The following is an 8,808-nucleotide window of genomic DNA, read 5'->3' on the forward strand; positions in this document are numbered from 1 at the left end:
ACAGACCGTTCTATGCAACCAAAATGCAAATTCACAACAATCGTGTCATTTCAACACAGACAGGACACCTAGGCACATAAAACAATCGCCACACATGCATTACCAAACTCTCTGCAACATAGTACCTCCGGATATCCCACATTATCATTGAAGAAATATCTACAAATTTGCCTCATGAACAGGGCAGTACAAAACTTCAAACAGCTTAGATTTGGGTTGGATGGAATGACAGATAAGACGTATGCACCTTGTACAATAGGCCCAGGAAGTATTACACACCTAATGGAGTCCCGCACAGAACATGTCACACTAACACGAAGGCACAGCTTCAACAGTATAGGGAACATAATTATATCACCATCCCTTACGGGGATTTGCTTAATTGTAGTTAATTGGTCTGTTCAATTAGAGGGACTGGGGATCATCAACAACAATATCAACCTCAGGGCAGGAAGTTGGTCTGATTTTTAGTTGCGGGTCATAAAGGGTATATAGTTAGTAGGCATCTTGGGGTAAGGCTGAAGGGTTCCACAAGACATTATATTTTTATAATACGATATGGATTTACGTATGTGCACGCTGCGGATGCGCGGTTCCCTTGGCTAAAGTTTTCCCCGCACATCGAAAGGGTCTAATAATATATACAGACACTATCATAGCTTTCCTAGACTACACTGGTACAGCTGCTTATGTTACAAAAATATGTTTACTTATTTCATTGGAACACGGGAAGATGTGTACACAGAAATGTGGATATTACTTGCTAAGAGACGAACACCTGGGGAGAGTGGCAATGCGATGGAGCTCAGTAGTCCACCGGAGGGAGTAAGAATGTGCGTGCTGTGCAGTGTGTTCCTTTCTTATATATGCATTGCCAGACCCCTTCTGCATAGCTTGCTGCGTCCTTGTGCATTACACGCAATATCAGTATCATGCAGTTCCCCTCTCTCCACCCCCCATATCTTCCAATTGCGCAATTCACCCTCCTCCTCCTCCCACCCTTTTTTTTCCCGCCTCATCCACGTGGCCTGCCATCCGTAACCTAACACTTCTCTACAATATTCACTGCATTTAATTTGGTTATATTAACTGGCCGACAGCTGCATGAAGAATTACTCCAGAGAATTTAACCTCGCGAATCCTTAAACATGGATAAATTTGTGATATTATACTAATGAAATCGGTTACTATCAAACTTAGTGATTTTTTTTTTTATTTGGAGAAAATACGCAGAAAAACTATTTAAACTTTCACACACCTTCAAAAAATTGCCTATGTAACTGACTCGGGTGGATTCTCAATGCAATAGTTACAACTAACATGAGTAATATGCCTTGCAAACATAAGATTTGATTGTTTATGCATTGGTACTTGTATCATTTTTACTGGTCTACATCACGGTATTAATAGTAGGAAAAAAAAAAAAAAAGATTTCTTTGCATGAAGCAATCAGTTTTGTATGGGAACGTTATTAGTGAACGCGACATTATCACTTAAGATTAATATGCATAAAAAAAAAAAAAAAAAGTTCGTTGTCTCGCTTACTGTTCGGCTTTGAAATGGTAGATATTGGTATAAATTATATTATCTTCATGTTTATAACAATTTAAATCAACTATTCTTCTCTTGCAATAGACACTTTTGCCTCGGATGCTCAAAATACTTATAATTGCCTTATCTCACCCTTATAGCCATACTTGCCTGCCATCGATAACCGAATCACTCCAGCCGCCATATGGTGACCTAGTACGTAACTGGCTGCCACAGCGAAACACAACCCGGAAAACCGTCATAAATCTCTGTAGTGTGACTTGTACAGAACCTCATGTGTCCAACAAACATATTAGTGACTCAAAACGAGTACATTCTCGTTCAAATGGTGTAGGAAATACTCCTTCAACACTCATGTGTCCAGTAGAATGAGAGAAATATCCGTGGTTCAAGTATATCCCAGTGTCTACTTTATACCCATCTAAGTTGGTGGCCTATGTTTGATGACCTATCGAAATAAAATGACAACATTTAAATAAGAGTATAACACACACACACACACACACACACACACACACACACTATATATATATATATATATATATATATATATGTATATATATATATATTATATTATATATATATATTATATATATATATATATATATATATATATATATATATATATATATATATATATAGAGATATATATATATGTCTATCTATCTATCTGTGGAATGCCTGAAGGGTGGTGGAGTGACTATTGTTGACTGGTTAGTAAGATTGTTGAATGTGTGCTTTGAGAAAGGTATGGTGCCAGTTGACTGGGCAAGTGCTTGTGTGGTCCCGTTGTATAAAGTCAAGGGTCATAAGTATGAATGTACTAGCTTTAGGGGTATAAGTCTGTTGAGTGTTGTAGGTAAGGTGTATGGTAGAGTGTTAATTATGAGAGTTAGAGAGGGTACAGAGGGAGTGATTGGTGATGAGCAGTGTAGCTTTAGGAGAGGGAGGGGATGCGTTGATCAGGTGTTTGCTGTGAGACAAGTGTGTGAAAAGTATTTAGCGAAAGGCAAGGATGTGTTTTGGGCATTTATGGATTTAGAGAAGGCGTATGATAGAATTGATAGGGAGGCTTTGTGGACTGTTTTAAGATTGTATGGACTTGATGGTAGGTTACTAAAAGGGGTGAAAAGTTTTTATGTAAATAGTAGAGCGTGTGTAAGAGTGGGAAATGCTGTGAGTGATTGGTTTCCCGTGAGAGTGGGGCTGCGACAGGGATGTGTGATGTCGCCTTGGTTGTTTAATATTTACATGGACGGTGTTGTAAGGGAGGTGAATGCAAGAGTTTTAGGTGGAGGTCTGAGTCTGGTGAATGTTGATGGTGGAGAGTGGAATCTGAAGCAGCTCCTGTTTGCAGATGATACTGCACTTGTGACTGATTCAGAGGAGAGACTGAGACAGTTGGCAGAGGAGTTTGGAAGGGTGTGTGAAAGGAGGAAATTGAAAGTAAATGAGAATAAGAGTAAAGTGATGAAGTGTACAAGGTTGATAGATGGTAGGGAGATGAATATAGTTTTGAATGGTGAGTTGCTTCAGGAGGTAGATTGTTTTAAATATCTAGGGTCACATGTTGCTGTGGATGGAAGAATAGATGCAGAAGTGAAGTTTAGAATAAATGAAGTAGGAAAGGTGCTGGGAGGAATGAAAAAAGTGTTTAAATGTTGTTCACTTAGAATGGATGTAAAGAGAAGGCTGTATGAGGTTGTTGTGGTACCGACTGCGTTACATGGGGCTGAAACATGGAATATGGGTGTAGCAGAGAGGAAAAGTTTGAATGTAATGGAGATGAGGTGTCTGAGGAGTATGTGTGGAGTGACGCGTATGGATCGGGTGCGAAATGATGAAGTGCGAAGGAGAACTGGAGTTGTTCAGGAGATGGCTGCTAGAGTTAAGCAGAGGGTGTTGTGATGGTTTGGGCACATGGAGGGAATGGATAATGAGCAAATGGTGAAAAAGATAACTAGATCTGATGTGAGAGGTGTAAGACTGAGAGGAAGACCACGAATAGGTTGGATGGACAGTGTGAAGAGAGTGTTGGATGCAAGAGGGATGTCTGTTGAGCAAGGAAGAGTGGCTGTGCATGACAGAAATAAATGGAGAGAAATTGTGAATGAATAAGTGATGACGCAGCCCTGAGGGGATATTCTCCCGCATTTGGTATGATCAGCTAGTCAGGTCAGGTGCGGGTAAGGGGATGGGTCTGTTATGATGTGGCAGGGGTAAACCAGTTCTGCTGTCGGGCCCTGCAGCGGATGTCACTGATTGCATTGCACAGTTGACCCTTGTGCGTTGTGGTGCCGTGAGGATCTGTCCGTTCTCCCCTTTGGGGCTAAGATGCGAATGAATGTGTTTGAATGGATGAGTAAATGGGGAGTGTGTCGTCCTGTCTCGGCTACCTCCCTTTCCTTGGGGGAAGCAGCCTAGGTATATAGATAGATAGAGATCTATGTATCTATCTATTTATCTATCTGACTATCTATATGTACGTCTATCTATCTATCAGTCTATCTGTCTATCTATCTATATCTATCTATCTATATATAGCTCATGACCCACCCTTACACAAACTTTCATTGAAATTTATGCAGAACTTTTGAAAAACCTCGTGTGGGCAAACAAACATAAAATTCCAGGATACGGAAAATAAATAAATATATATATATATATATATATATATATATATATATATATATATATATATATATATATATATATATATATATATATATATATATATATATATATATATATATATATATATATATATATATATATATATATATATATATATATATATGTCAACTAAAGTCTGGTTTCATGTAAAGCGCGGTCGAATAATGAAAAGGATTACCAAGGTTTAAGCAGACAGCATTATCTTGATTCCATTGGCTGACGCTTCGGTAATAACATGTCAAATCCTCAGCGCTCAGATCACAAAAAGCCTTCATTGCAGAACAGGATTAAAGTTATCTTAAAAGAACACTTTTAAATTTAATTGAGAAGCCATTTACCATACAGCCCTTAAAAATATCAGTTAAAATATTGCTATATCAAAGTAAGGCAAAGGTTAAATCCCACTGGTGACTGCCAAATCTATATATAAATACAGGTAAATTATATAATGAGCGGTAATCGGTAGACCAAGTAAATTAATAACTTGTGCATAATTCCTCGTAATACACGGCCTACACCAAGAAAGAATAGGTCACGCTGAAAATAAACAAAAACTATAAAGTCCTCAGAGAGTGCAATCTCTCTAATTCGGTTGCAAGATCCGGATCCAGATCAGGATCCGCCTCAAGATTAAATCAATTCTTTCTTAGCTCATGACCCACCCTTACACAAACTTTCATTGAAATTTATGTAGAACTTTTGAAGAACTCGTGTGGGGAAACAAACATAAAATTCCTGGTTACGGAAAATGATCTGGATCACCACCACAATGTAAAGAGTTATTCCCAGAGCCATACCCTACCCCTCCAAAAATATATACAAAAATCCGCTAGTACCTTTTTGAGTAATCGAGCTAACAGATAAACAAACAAACAAGCGTCAGCAAAAACATAATCTCCTTGGCGGATTTAATAATCACAACTGCTAATTGAAAACGGTACCTAATATAAACAGGAATAAACTACTCTAATCCTGGATGAGTAGGCAATGCTGCATAAACATGACTCACTACAACTTGATAAGTAAAACAGTACACATTGTAAACAATGCAGTCATAATTATAATGTTATACAATTACATCAGTGAAGTGCATAGATAAACAGAAACAACCAGTACAGACAGACAACAAGAAAGCATTCAGAGAGCGCATACCTTAGCCAATGTCACTGAATGATTCGAATCCGAATCCAGATCCGCCCGATAATTAAATCATTTTTTTCTTAGCCAATGACCAACCCTTCAACAACATTTTACTGAAATTCATTCAGAACTTTGGAAGATCCGTGGTAAAACACACAAAAAATATCTGGATCCGGATGATGATCCGAATCACCACCAAAATTTAATGGATTGGTCCTTGGGCCATACCATATCTCTATAAAAAATGTCACCAAAATTCTTTCATAACTACTTTGTGGAATCCTGCTAACAGAGACAAACACAAACAGACAAACCAATGCTGGCAAAAACATAACCTCCATAATGGAGGTAAAAATGAAGCTTCAACAGATCAACTGTGTTTTTAAAGGTATGCTATTCATTACCAGTTGATAGTAATGACATATACCTGACTGTAATGTTTTTGATTATCAAGATAACATGTAATAGGTGTCCACACTGAAAGTATGGAACGTGTTTGAGAGAGCGAGCAAGCAAGTCAGGCAATGCTGAATATTGTCTCAAGTGGCTCATCATCTTCCTCTGATTTCCTCCCCTGAAAATACTAAAAAGAACTTATTAGACTACACCAAAAATATTCACTTACACTTCCTAAAACCAACTCTCTCAGCAATCGTCGGAAAATACTGCTGAGCTACTCACCCATCCTTAGACCGTTACTTCTTGCGCAGGCAGCTGTTACACTAATCTGCCTTATAAAACATCATTTCCTCGATTTATGGAAAAACTATTGGTGGCCTATAAAATGATAATAATTGGGGATTTTTGTGCGATTTCCAAACTGGTGTCCATCTTTCTTGTAACTTCAGAAATGGCTGGGATATCCAAAAAAGGTTCGCTACTCCACTACACAGTCTTCCTCCCGACCCCTGCTCCCATTACTTGCTGATGCGATAAAACTTTTGCTCGGGCACATATGTCAGGAATCCAAACTGTGACTAAATTTGGTGTAATAAATGTGCCATCATACATATCCACATAATGATGGGTAGGTATGAATGCATAGTGATGTTGACTATGCTGTAGGGACGTAAGGAGTGGGCCCTAAATGCTTGGAAATGGAAAAGGATGGAAGTATTGGAAGGGAAGTGCATGAGGTGTGGATGAAGAATAGGATGATTTAATGTGCCTGGAAATGGCAGTATGATATAAAGTAATGGGAGAAGCAAATGAAGATGTTACATTGGCGTAGCTACATGAAAGATGTGATGACGGGTGAATTAAAGAAGAAAAATGACAGGAATGAAAAAACCGAGTAGAAGGCACAATACACGGATGAATCGGTGAAATGTACTGAATGACACTGATCGTGCACCAGAAAAGTAATTGATGTATACTGAAGGAAGCAATTTAGATAATTAGAAATGCAACAGTTTATGAGGAATTACCTCGTTAACAGTAATGTAGCCTACTGCAGGGAAGAACCAAAGTGTATGAGGGAAACCGAAAGTCCTAGAGTGTGACTGAAAATTGCTTATTAAATATATAGCTTTCGTGTAGACATTTCAGTTCTGGTCCTTTCAATGCCTTGAAGGTCATTCGGTCACTTTTCACACTCGTTTGCTGAGGAATTACACAACTGATGTGAAAATCAGTGGTGAAGAAGCTTCGTATAAGTAAACAAGTATATATAAATAATGTGTACTATTTACAATCAGAGTACAGAGCAAAAATTAATTCCTTGAAACCCATGACGTACTGTACATTTATATACCACTTTGCTACGTTTAGATCATACTGTATTCTTCATACAACCCATTTCTAGCCCAGCATGTCCTGGTAGATTTTTCACCAATGACCTCCCCGAATATAGGTAGTTTTTTTTTTTTTTTTTTTTTTGGGGGGGGGGCTAAAACTTTCGCTTTTTATAAGAAACATCGAAAATTAAGAAAGAAACTGCTTACCTTAGCTTAGAAATGCCTGCTACAGGTGACAATACCCTCACCTGGTACCATCTTCTATTAAGCCCAGCTCTAGAGAAGACGTTTACTATGAAGGGGTAACTATTCCAAACCACTCAGAATACATACATATTTATTTACTTGGTACGAATTTATATGTAGTACAAGAGTATATTGGTTTTCACCCAGTACTATAGGCGATATAAGCATTGTTTTGCCCACCAAACACATCAACCTACCGTACCTTCCTTGGCGACGTTATCTGCTCATCACTTCTACATGTTTCTTCCTCTAATGCTATGTAAACTTTGTCCTCCACATTGTTATAGATGTTGGAATCACTCTCGCCTTAAATTTGTACTGTGACGCGACATGTCTTTACTGGCTAGGTCACTGGTAACAGGTAAGATGCCGAGACAATGGTGTGCATGGGGTAGGAGGTCACGTGGCGTAAGGCATTGTCCTCACCTGGCCTCAGGTAGAGGAAGGTGCCTCACGTCTACGTACCCAAAATCATGCACAAAGTTTGAAAAATGTGCAAATGATGGACTTTGCAACTGCAGTGCATTTATAAACGTGAATGGGAGTCACAGTGACAAAACTTTCAGGTGCATATGAACATCAACGGGACACAGAGGGCTAGTGATTGGGCTTGAAACAGTCTCAGTTTACATGTCAGTCTGTACATACATACATACACACACACACACACACACACACCTGTATATACATATATATATATATATATATATATATATATATATATATATATATATATGGAGCCTCTGTGGTACAGTAGTAAAATGTGCATCTTGCACTCTGGTGGACATGGGTTCACATCCTGCCAGAGTTGTAAAAACTTTGGGAAGTGTTCACCGACCCACTGACCGCTTTGTCGGACATAAGGGGTGCTGTGGTTGAATCAGTGTCGCATACTAGTTTGCTTGCACCCAATCAGCTTAAGGCGGGCCGATTACACTTGGTTCACAGACTAGACACACATCCAAAGCCACTCCAACATTACAATGACACTCACAAGCACTCCTCACCCTACATACAGTAAAGTCTCCATCAAACAGCCTAAGCCACTGGGTAGAGATACATTGGCTGTATTGTCCCTGTGTTGGTAGGGAGAGGCCAGTTCTGCAGTGGACATCAATGGCTGATGATCATATATATAATTTATATATATATATATATATATATATATATATATATATATATATATATATATATATATATATATATACACACACACACACACACACACACACACACACACACACACACACACACACACACACACACACACACACACACGCTTCAAATTAAAGCTATAAGGGCAAACTATATAAATTTTGAGTAGACTGTAGCACCAGTTGAACATGGAGGCACTCCCGAGGTGGATGGCAAGCTGGTGATAGGAATAGCTGAAGCTCCTGTTTCACCAGCTTTCAGGACCTGATCCTGAAGATCTCCCTTTGCTGAACAGTTTCAGTGCTTT

General features: G+C 38.7%; 1 long non-coding RNA gene across 1 annotated transcript in view; it reads right to left on the reverse strand.

The window, feature by feature from the left end:
- LOC145405233 (uncharacterized) overlaps positions 1 to 771 on the reverse strand; it is a 39,794-nt gene extending 39,023 nt beyond the window's left edge. The window contains exon 1 of the long non-coding RNA XR_013898315.1: positions 761 to 771. This is a non-coding gene — a long non-coding RNA (uncharacterized LOC145405233). The remainder of the gene's footprint in view (positions 1 to 760) is intronic.
- Between the last annotated feature and the right edge of the window lie 8,037 nt (positions 772 to 8,808).

Source organism: Coenobita brevimanus, chromosome 66 (genome assembly GCF_032717465.1).
Source record: "Coenobita brevimanus isolate Jiangsu-jjx chromosome 66, ASM3271746v2, whole genome shotgun sequence".
In the NCBI taxonomy this organism is placed as follows: Eukaryota; Metazoa; Arthropoda; class Malacostraca; order Decapoda; family Coenobitidae; genus Coenobita; species Coenobita brevimanus.